The 9,836-nt window shown below is 58.9% G+C and overlaps 1 long non-coding RNA gene across 1 annotated transcript in view; it reads right to left on the reverse strand.

The window, feature by feature from the left end:
* The window catches only part of LOC308187502, a 290,980-nt gene that overhangs the window by 262,170 nt on the left and 18,974 nt on the right, over positions 1-9,836 (reverse strand). The window lies entirely within an intron of this gene.

Below are 9,836 nucleotides of genomic sequence, written 5' to 3' on the forward strand. Positions count from 1 at the left end.
CAGTGAGTCCAGAGAGTGCACTGGCACCACTGGGGATGCACTGCAGTGAATCCAGTGAGTGCACTGGCACCACTGGGGATACAGTGCAGTGAGTCCAGAGAGTGCACTTGCACCACTGGGGATGCAGTGCAGTGAGTCCAGAGAGTGCACTGGCACCACTGGGGATGCATTGCAGTGAGTCCAGAGAGTGCACTGGCACCACAGATGATGCAGTATAGTGAGTCCAGTGAGTGCACTTGCACCACTGGGGATGCAGTGCAGTGAGTCCAGAGAGTGCACTGGCACCACTGGGGATGCAGTGCAGTGAGTCCAGAGAGTGCACTGGCACTACTGGGGATGCAGTGCAGTGAGTCCAGAGAGTGCACTGGCACCACTGGGGATGCACTGCAGTGAGTCCAGAGAGTGCACTGTCACTACTGGGGATGCAGTGCAGTGAGTCCAGAGAGTGCACTGGCACCACTGGGGATGCAGTGCAGTGAGTCCTGAGAGTGCACTGGCACCACTGGGGATGCACTGCAGTGAGTCCAGAGATTGCACTGGCACCACTGGGGATGCAGTACAGTGAGTCCACACAGTGCACTAGCACCACTGGGGATGCAGTGCAGTGAGTCCAGAGAGTGCACTGGCACCACTGGGGATGCAGTGCAGTGAGTCCAGAGAGTGCACTGGCACCACTGGTGATGCACTGCTGTGAGTCCAGAGAGTGCTCTTGCACCACAGGGGATGCAGTGCAGTGACTCAAGAGAGTGCACTGGCAGCACTGGGGATGCAGTGCAGTGAGTCCAGAGAGTGCACTGGCACCACTGGAGATGCAGTGCAGTGAGTCCAGAGAGTGCAATGGCACCACTGCGGATGCACTGCAGTGAGTCCAGAGAGTAAACTGGCTCCACTGGGGATGCACTGCAGTGAGTCCAGAGAGTGCACTGGCACCACTGGGGATGCACTGCAGTGAGTCCAGAGAGTGTACTGGCACCACTGGGGATGCACTGAAGTGAGTCCAGAGAGTGCACTGGCACCACTGAGAATGCACTTCAGTGAGTCCAGAGAGTGCACTGGCACCACTGGGGATGCACTGCAGTGAGTCCACAGAGTGCACTAGCACCAGTGGGGATGCAGTGCAGTGAGTCCAGAGAGTGCGCTGGAACCACTGGGGATGCAGTGCAGTGAGTCCAGAGAGTGCACTGGCACCACTGGGGATGCAGTGCAGTGAGTCCAGAGAGTGCACTGGCACCACTGGTGATGCACTGCAGTGAGTCCAGTGAGTGCACTGGCACCACTGGGGATGCAGTGCAGTGAGTCCAGAGAGTGCACTGGCACCACTGGGGAAGCAGTGCAGTGAGTCCAGAGAGTGCAGTGGCACCACTGGGGATGCAGTGCAGTGAGTCCAGAGAGTGCACTGGCAGCACTGGGGATGCACTTCAGTGAGTCCAGAGAGTGCACTGTCAGCACTGGGGATGCACTGCAGTGAGTCCAGAGAGTGCACTGGCACCACTGGGGATGCACTGCAGTGAGTCCACAGAGTGCACTGGCACCACTGGGGATGCGGTGCTGGGAGTCCAGAGAGTGCTTTGGCACCAGTGGGGATGCAGTGCAGTTACTCCAGAGACTGCACTGGCACCACCGGGGATGCAGTGCAGTGAGTCCAGAGAGTGCACTGGCACCACTGGGGATGCAGTGCAGTGTGTCCAGAGTGTGCACTGGCACCACTGGGGATGCAGTGCAGTGAGTCCAGAGATTTGCACTGGCACCACTGGGGATGCAGTGCTGTGACTCCAGAGAGTGCACTGGCACCACTGGGGATGCAGTGCAGTGAGTCCAGAGAGTGCACTGGCACCACTGGGGATGCACTGCAGTGAGCCCAGAGAGTGCACTGGCACCAGTGGGGATGCAGTGCAGTGAGTCTAGAGAGTGCAGTGGCACCACTGGTGATGCAGTTTAGTGAGTCCAGAGAGTGCACTGGCACCACTGGGGATGCAGTGCAGTGAGTCCAGTGAGTGTACTGGCACCACTGGGGATGCACTGCAGTGAGTCCACAGAGTGCACTGGCACCACTGGGGATGCGGTGCCGGGAGTCCAGAGAGTGCTTTGGCACCAGTGGGGATGCACTGCAGTTACTCCAGAGACTGCACTGGCACCACTGGGGATGCAGTGCAGTGAGTCCAGAGAGTGCACTGGCACCACTGGGGATGCACTGCAGTGAGTCCAGAGAGTGCACTGTCACCACTGGGGATGCACTGCAGTGAGTCCAGAGAGTGCACTGTCACCACTGGGGATGCAGTGCAGTGAGTCCACAGAGTGCACTGGCACCACTGGGGATGCAGTGCAGTGAGTCCAGTGAGTGCACTGGCACCACTGGGGATACAGTGCAGTGAGTCCAGAGAGTGCACTGGCACCACTGGGGATGCAGTGCAGTGAGTCCAGAGAGTGCACTGGCACCACTGGGGATGCATTGCAGTGAGTCCAGAGAGTGCACTGGCACCACAGATGATGCAGTATAGTGAGTCCAGTGAGTGCACTTGCACCACTGGGGATGCAGTGCAGTGAGTCCAGAGAGTGCACTGGCACCACAGGGGATGCAGTGCAGTGAGTCCAGAGAGTGCACTGGCACCACTGGTGATGCACTGCAGTGAGTCCAGAGATTGCACTGGCACCACTGTGGATGCAGTGCAGTGAGTCCAGAGACTTCACTGGCACCACTGGGAATGCAGAGAAGTGAGTGCAGAGAGTGCACTGGCACCACTGGGGATGCAGTGCAGTGAGTCCAGAGAGTGCACTGGCACCACTGGGGATGCAGTGCAGTGAGTCCAGAGAGTGCACTGGCACCACCTGTGATGCAGTGCAGTGAGTCCAGAGAGTGCACTGGCACAAGTGGGGATGCAGTGCAGTGAGTCCAAAGAGTGCACTGGCACCACTGGGAATGCACTGCAGTGAGTCCAGAGAGTGCACTGGCACCACTGGTGATGCAGTACAGTGAGTCCAGAGAGTGCACTGGCACCACTGGGGATGCAGTGCAGTGAGTCCAGAGAGTGCACTGGCACCACTGGGGATGCAGTGCAGTGAGTCCAGAGAGTGCACTGGCACCACTGGGGATGCACTGCAGTGAGTCCAGAGAGTGCACTGGCACCACTGGGGATGCAGTGCATTGAGTCCAGAGAGTGCACTGGCACCACTGGGGATGCACTTCAGTGAGTCCCGAGAGTGCACTGGCACCACTGGGGATGCAGTGCAGTGAGTCCAGAGAGTGCAATGGCACCACTGGGGATGCACTGCAGTGAGTCCAGAGAGTACACTGGCACCACTGGGGATGCACTGCAGTGAGTCCAGAGAGTGCACTGGCACCACTGGGGATGCACTGCAGTGAGTCCAGAGAGTGCACTGGCACCACTGGGGATGTGTCCAGTGAGTCCAGTGAGTGCACTGGCACCACTGGGGATGCAGTGCAGTGAGTCCAGAGAGTACACTGGCACCAGTGGGGATGCAGTGCAGTGAGTCCAGAGAGTGCACTGGCACCACTGGGGATGCACTGCAGTCAGTCCAGTGAGTGCACTGGCACCACTGGGGATGCAGTACAGTGAGTCCAGAGAGTGCACTGTCACCACTGGGGATGCACTGCAGTGAGTCCAGAGAGTGCACTGTCACCATTGGGGATGCCCTGCAGTGAGTCCAGAGAGTGCACTGTCACCACTGGTGATGCAGTACAGTGAGTCCACAGAGTGCACTGGCACCAGTGGGTATGCAGTACAGTGAGTCCAGAGAGTGCACTGGCACCACTGGGCATGCAGTGCAGTGAGTCCAGAGAGTGCACTGGCACCACTGGGGATGCGGTGCTGGGAGTCCAGAGAGTGCTTTGGCACCAGTGGGGATGCAGTGCAGTTACTCCAGAGACTGCACTGGCACCACCGGGGATGCAGTGCAGTGAGTCCAGAGAGTGCACTGGCACCACTGGGGATGCAGTGCAGTGTGTCCAGAGTGTGCACTGGCACCACTGGGGATGCAGTGCAGTGAGTCCAGAGATTTGCACTGGCACCACTGGGGATGCAGTGCTGTGACTCCAGAGAGTGCACTGGCACCACTGGGGATGCAGTGCAGTGAGTCCAGAGAGTGCACTGGCACCACTGGGGATGCACTGCAGTGAGCCCAGAGAGTGCACTGGCACCAGTGGGGATGCAGTGCAGTGAGTCTAGAGAGTGCAGTGGCACCACTGGTGATGCAGTTTAGTGAGTCCAGAGAGTGCACTGGCACCACTGGGGATGCAGTGCAGTGAGTCCAGTGAGTGTACTGGCACCACTGGGGATGCACTGCAGTGAGTCCAGAGAGTGCACTGGCACCACTGAGAATGCACTTCAATGAGTCCAGAGAGTGCACTGGCACCACTGGGGATGCACTGCAGTGAGTCCAGAGAGTGCTTTGGCACCAGTGGGGATGCACTGCAGTTACTCCAGAGACTGCACTGGCACCACTGGGGATGCAGTGCAGTGAGTCCAGAGAGTGCACTGGCACCACTGAGGATGCGCTTCAATGAGTCCAGAGAGTGCACTGGCACCACTGGGGATGCAGTGCAGTGAGTCCAGAGAGTGCACTGGCACAACTGGGGATGCACTTCAGTGAGTCCAGAGAGTGCACTGGCACCAGTGGGGATGCAGTGCAGTGAGTCCAGAGAGTGCAATGGCACCACTGGGGATGCACTGCAGTGAGTCCAGAGAGTACACTGGCACCACTGGGGATGCAGTGCAGTGAGTCCAGAGAGTGCACTGGCACCACTGGGGATGCACTGCAGTGAGTCCAGAGAGTGCACTGGCACCACTGGGGATGTGTCCAGTGAGTCCAGTGAGTGCACTGGCACCACTGGGGATGCACTGCAGTGAGTCCAGAGAGTACACTGGCACCAGTGGGGATGCAGTGCAGTGAGTCCAGAGAGTGCACTGGCACCACTGGGGATGCAGTGCAGTCAGTCCAGTGAGTGCACTGGCACCACTGGGGGTGCAGTACAGTGAGTCCAGAGAGTGCACTGGCACCACTGGGGATGCACTGCAGTGAGTCCAGACAGTGCACTGGCACCACTGGGGATGCCCTGCAGTGAGTCCAGAGAGTGCACTGGCACCACTGGGGATGCAGTGCAGTGAGTCCAGAGAGTGCACTGGCACCACTGGTGATGCACTGCAGTGAGTCCAGAGAGTGCACTGGCACCACTGGGGCTTCAGTGCAGTGAGTCAAGAGAGTGCACTGGCACCACTGGGGATGCACTGCAGTGAGTCCAGAGAGTGCACTGGCACCACTGGTGCTGCACTGCAGTGAGTCCAGAGAGTGCACTGTCACCACTGGGGATGCAGTACAGTGAGTCCACAGAGTGCACTGGCACCAGTGGGTATGCAGTACAGTGAGTCCAGAGAGTGCACTGGCACCACTGGGCATGCAGTGCAGTGAGTCCAGAGAGTGCACTGGCACCACTGGGGATGCGGTGCTGGGAGTCCAGAGAGTGCTTTGGCACCAGTGGGGATGCAGTGCAGTTACTCCAGAGACTGCACTGGCACCACCGGGGATGCAGTGCAGTGAGTCCAGAGAGTGCACTGGCACCACTGGGGATGCAGTGCAGTGTGTCCAGAGTGTGCACTGGCACCACTGGGGATGCAGTGCAGTGAGTCCAGAGATTTGCACTGGCACCACTGGGGATGCAGTGCTGTGACTCCAGAGAGTGCACTGGCACCACTGGGGATGCAGTGCAGTGAGTCCAGAGAGTGCACTGGCACCACTGGGGATGCACTGCAGTGAGCCCAGAGAGTGCACTGGCACCACTGGGGATGCAGTGCAGTGAGTCTAGAGAGTGCAGTGGCACCACTGGTGATGCAGTTTAGTGAGTCCAGAGAGTGCACTGGCACCACTGGGGATGCAGTGCAGTGAGTCCAGTGAGTGTACTGGCACCACTGGGGATGCAGTGCAGTGAGTCCAGAGAGTGCACTGGCACCACTGAGAATGCACTTCAATGAGTCCAGAGAGTGCACTGGCACCACTGGGGATGCACTGCAGTGAGTCCAGAGAGTGCAGTGGCACCACTGGGGATGCACTGCAGTGAGTCCAGAGAGTGCTTTGGCACCAGTGGGGATGCACTGCAGTTACTCCAGAGACTGCACTGGCACCACTGGGGATGCAGTGCAGTGAGTCCAGAGAGTGCACTGGCACCAGTGGGGATGCACTGCAGTGAGTCCAGAGAGTGCACTGGCACCACTGGGGATGCACTGCAGTGAGTCCAGAGAGTGCACTGTCACCACTGGGGATGCAGTACAGTGAGTCCACAGAGTGCACTGGCACCACTGGGGATGCAGTGCAGTGAGTCCAGAGAGTGCATTGGCACCACTGGGGATGCAGTGCAGTGAATCCAGTGAGTACACTGGCACCACTGCGGATGCAGTGCAGTGAGTCCAGAGAGTGCACTGGCACTACTGGGGATGCAGTGCAGTAAGTCCAGAGAGTGCACTGGCACCACTGGGGATGCACTGCAGTGAGTCCAGAGAGTGCACTGTCACTACTGGGGATGCAGTGCAGTGAGTCCAGAGAGTGCACTGGCAGCACTGGGGATGCAGTGCAGTGAGTCCTGAGAGTGCACTGGCACCACTGGGGATGCACTGCAGTGAGTCCAGAGATTGCACTGGCACCACTGGGGATGCAGTACAGTGAGTCCACACAGTGCACTAGCACCACTGGGGATGCAGTGCAGAGAGTCCAGAGAGTGCACTGGCACCACTGGGGATGCAGTGCAGTGAGTCCAGAGAGTGCACTGGCACCACTGGTGATGCACTGCTGTGAGTCCAGAGAGTGCTCTTGCACCACAGGGGATGCAGTGCAGTGACTCAAGAGAGTGCACTGGCAGCACTGGGGATGCAGTGCAGTGAGTCCAGAGAGTGCACTGGCACCACTGGAGATGCAGTGCAGTGAGTCCAGAGAGTGCAATGGCACCACTGCGGATGCACTGCAGTGAGTCCAGAGAGTGCACTGGCTCCACTGGGGATGCACTGCAGTGAGTCCAGAGAGTGCACTGGCACCACTGGGGATGCACTGCAGTGAGTCCAGAGAGTGTACTGGCACCACTGGGGATGCACTGAAGTGAGTCCAGAGAGTGCACTGGCACCACTGGGAATGCACTTCAGTGAGTCCAGAGAGTGCACTGGCACCACTGGGGATGCACTGCAGTGAGTCCACAGAGTGCACTATCACCACTGGGGATGCAGTGCAGTGAGTCCAGAGAGTGCGCTGGCACCACTGGGGATGCAGTGCAGTGAGTCCAGAGAGTGCACTGGCACCAGTGGGGATGCACTGCAGTGAGTCCAGTGAGTGCACTGGCACCACTGGGGATGCAGTGCAGTGAGTCCAGAGAGTGCACTGGCACCACTGGGGAAGCAGTGCAGTGAGTCCAGAGAGTGCAGTGGCACCACTAGGGATGCAGTGCAGTGAGTCCAGAGAGTGCACTGGCAGCACTGGGGATGCAGTGCAGTGAGTCCAGAGAGCGCACAGGCACCACTGGGGATGCAGTGCAGTGAGTCCAGAGAGTGCACTGGCACCACTCGGGATGCACTGCAGTGAGCCCAGAGAGTGCACTGGCACCAGTGGGGATGCACTGCAGTGAGTCCAGTGAGTGCACTGGCACCACTGGGGAAGCAGTGCAGTGAGTCCAGAGAGTGCAGAGGCACCACTGGTGATGCAGTTTAGTGAGTCCGGAGAGTGCACTGGCTCCACTGGGGATGCAGTGCAGTGAGTCCAGTGAGTGTACTGGCACCACTGGGGATGCACTGCAGTGAGTCCAGAGAGTGCACTGGCACCACTGAGAATGCACTTCAGTGAGTCCAGAGAGTGCACTGGCACCACTGGGGATGCACTTCAGTGAGTCCAGAGAGTGCACTGGCACCACTGGGGATGCACTGCAGTGAGTCCAGAGAGTGCACTGGCACCACTGGGGATGCAGTGCTGTGACTCCAGAGAGTGCACTGGCACCACTGGGGATGCAGTGCAGTGAGTCCAGAGAGTGCACTGGCACCACTGGGGATGCTATGCCGGGAGTCCAGAGAGTGCTTTGGCACCAGTGGGGATGCACTGCAGTGAGTCCAGAGAGTGCACTGGCACCACTGGGGATGCACTGCAGTGAGTCCAGAGAGTGCACTGGCACCACTGGGGATGCAGTGCAGTGAGTCCAGAGAGTGCACTGGCACCACTGGGGATGCACTGCAGTGAGTCCAGAGATTGCACTGGCACCACTGTGGATGCAGTGCAGTGAGTCCAGAGACTTCACTGGCACCACTGGGAATGCAGAGAAGTGAGTGCAGAGAGTGCACTGGCACCACTGGGGATGCAGTGCAGTGAGTCCAGAGAGTGCACTGGCACCACTGGGGATGCAGTGCAGTGAGTCCAGAGAGTGCACTGGCACCACCTGTGATGCAGTGCAGTGAGTCCAGAGAGTGCACTGGCACCAATGGGGCTGCAGTGCAGTGAGTCCAAAGAGTGCACTGGCACCACTGGGGATGCACTGCAGTGAGTCCAGAGAGTACACTGGCACCAGTGGGGATGCAGTGCAGTGAGTCCAGAGAGTGCACTGGCACCACTGGGGATGCACTGCAGTGAGTCCAGAGAGTGCACTGGCACCACTGGGGATGTGTCCAGTGAGTCCAGTGAGTGCACTGGCACCACTGGGGATGCAGTGCAGTGAGTCCAGAGAGTACACTGGCACCAGTGGGGATGCAGTGCAGTGAGTCCAGAGAGTGCACTGGCACCACTGGGGATGCAGTGCAGTCAGTCCAGTGAGTGCACTGGCACCACTGGGGGTGCAGTACAGTGAGTCCAGAGAGTGCACTGGCACCACTGGGGATGCACTGCAGTGAGTCCTCAGAGTGCACTAGCACCACTGGGGATGCAGTGCAGTGAGTCCAGAGAGTGCGCTGGAACCACTGGGGATGCAGTGCAGTGAGTCCAGAGAGTGCACTGGCACCACTGGGGATGCACTGCAGTGAGTCCAGAGAGTGCACTGGCACCACTGGGGATGCACTGCAGTGAGTCCAGTGAGTGCACTGGCACCACTGGGGATGCAGTGCAGTGAGTCCAGAGAGTGCACTGGCACCACTGGGGATGCAGTGCAGTGAGTCCAGAGAGTGCAGTGGCACCACTAGGGATGCAGTGCAGTGAGTCCAGAGAGTGCACTGGCAGCACTGGGGATGCAGTGCAGTGAGTCCAGAGAGTGCACTGACACCACTGGCTATGCAGTGCAGTGAGTCCAGAGAGTGCACTGGCACCACTGGGGATGCACTGCAGTGAGTACAGAGAGTACACTGGCACCACTGGGGATGCAGTGCAGTGAGTCCAGAGAGTGCACTGGCACCACTGGGAATGCAGTGCAGTGAGTCCAGAGAGTGCACTGGCACCACTTGTGATGTGTCCAGTGAGTCCAGTGAGTGCACAGGCACCACTGGGGATGCAGTGCAGTGAGTCCAGAGAGTACACAGGCACCACTGGGGATGCAGTGCAGTGAGTCCAGAGAGTGCACTGGCACCACTGGGGATGCAGTGCAGTCAGTCCAGAGAGTGCACTGGCAGCACTGGGGGTGCAGTACAGTGAGTCCAGAGAGTGCACTGGCACCACTGGGAATGCACTGCAGTGAGTCCACAGAGTGCACTAGCACCACTGGGGATGCAGTGCAGTGAGTCCAGAGAGTGCGCTGCAACTACTGGGGATGCAGTGCAGTGAGTCCAGAGAGTGCACTGGCACCACTGGGGATGTAGTGCAGTGAGTCCAGAGAGTGCACTGGCACCAGTGGGGATGCACTGCAGTGAGTCCAGTGAGTGCACTGGCACCACTGG

Source organism: Anser brachyrhynchus (assembly GCF_964034855.1).
Source record: "Anser brachyrhynchus genome assembly, chromosome: 1".
NCBI lineage: Eukaryota > Metazoa > Chordata > Aves > Anseriformes > Anatidae > Anser > Anser brachyrhynchus.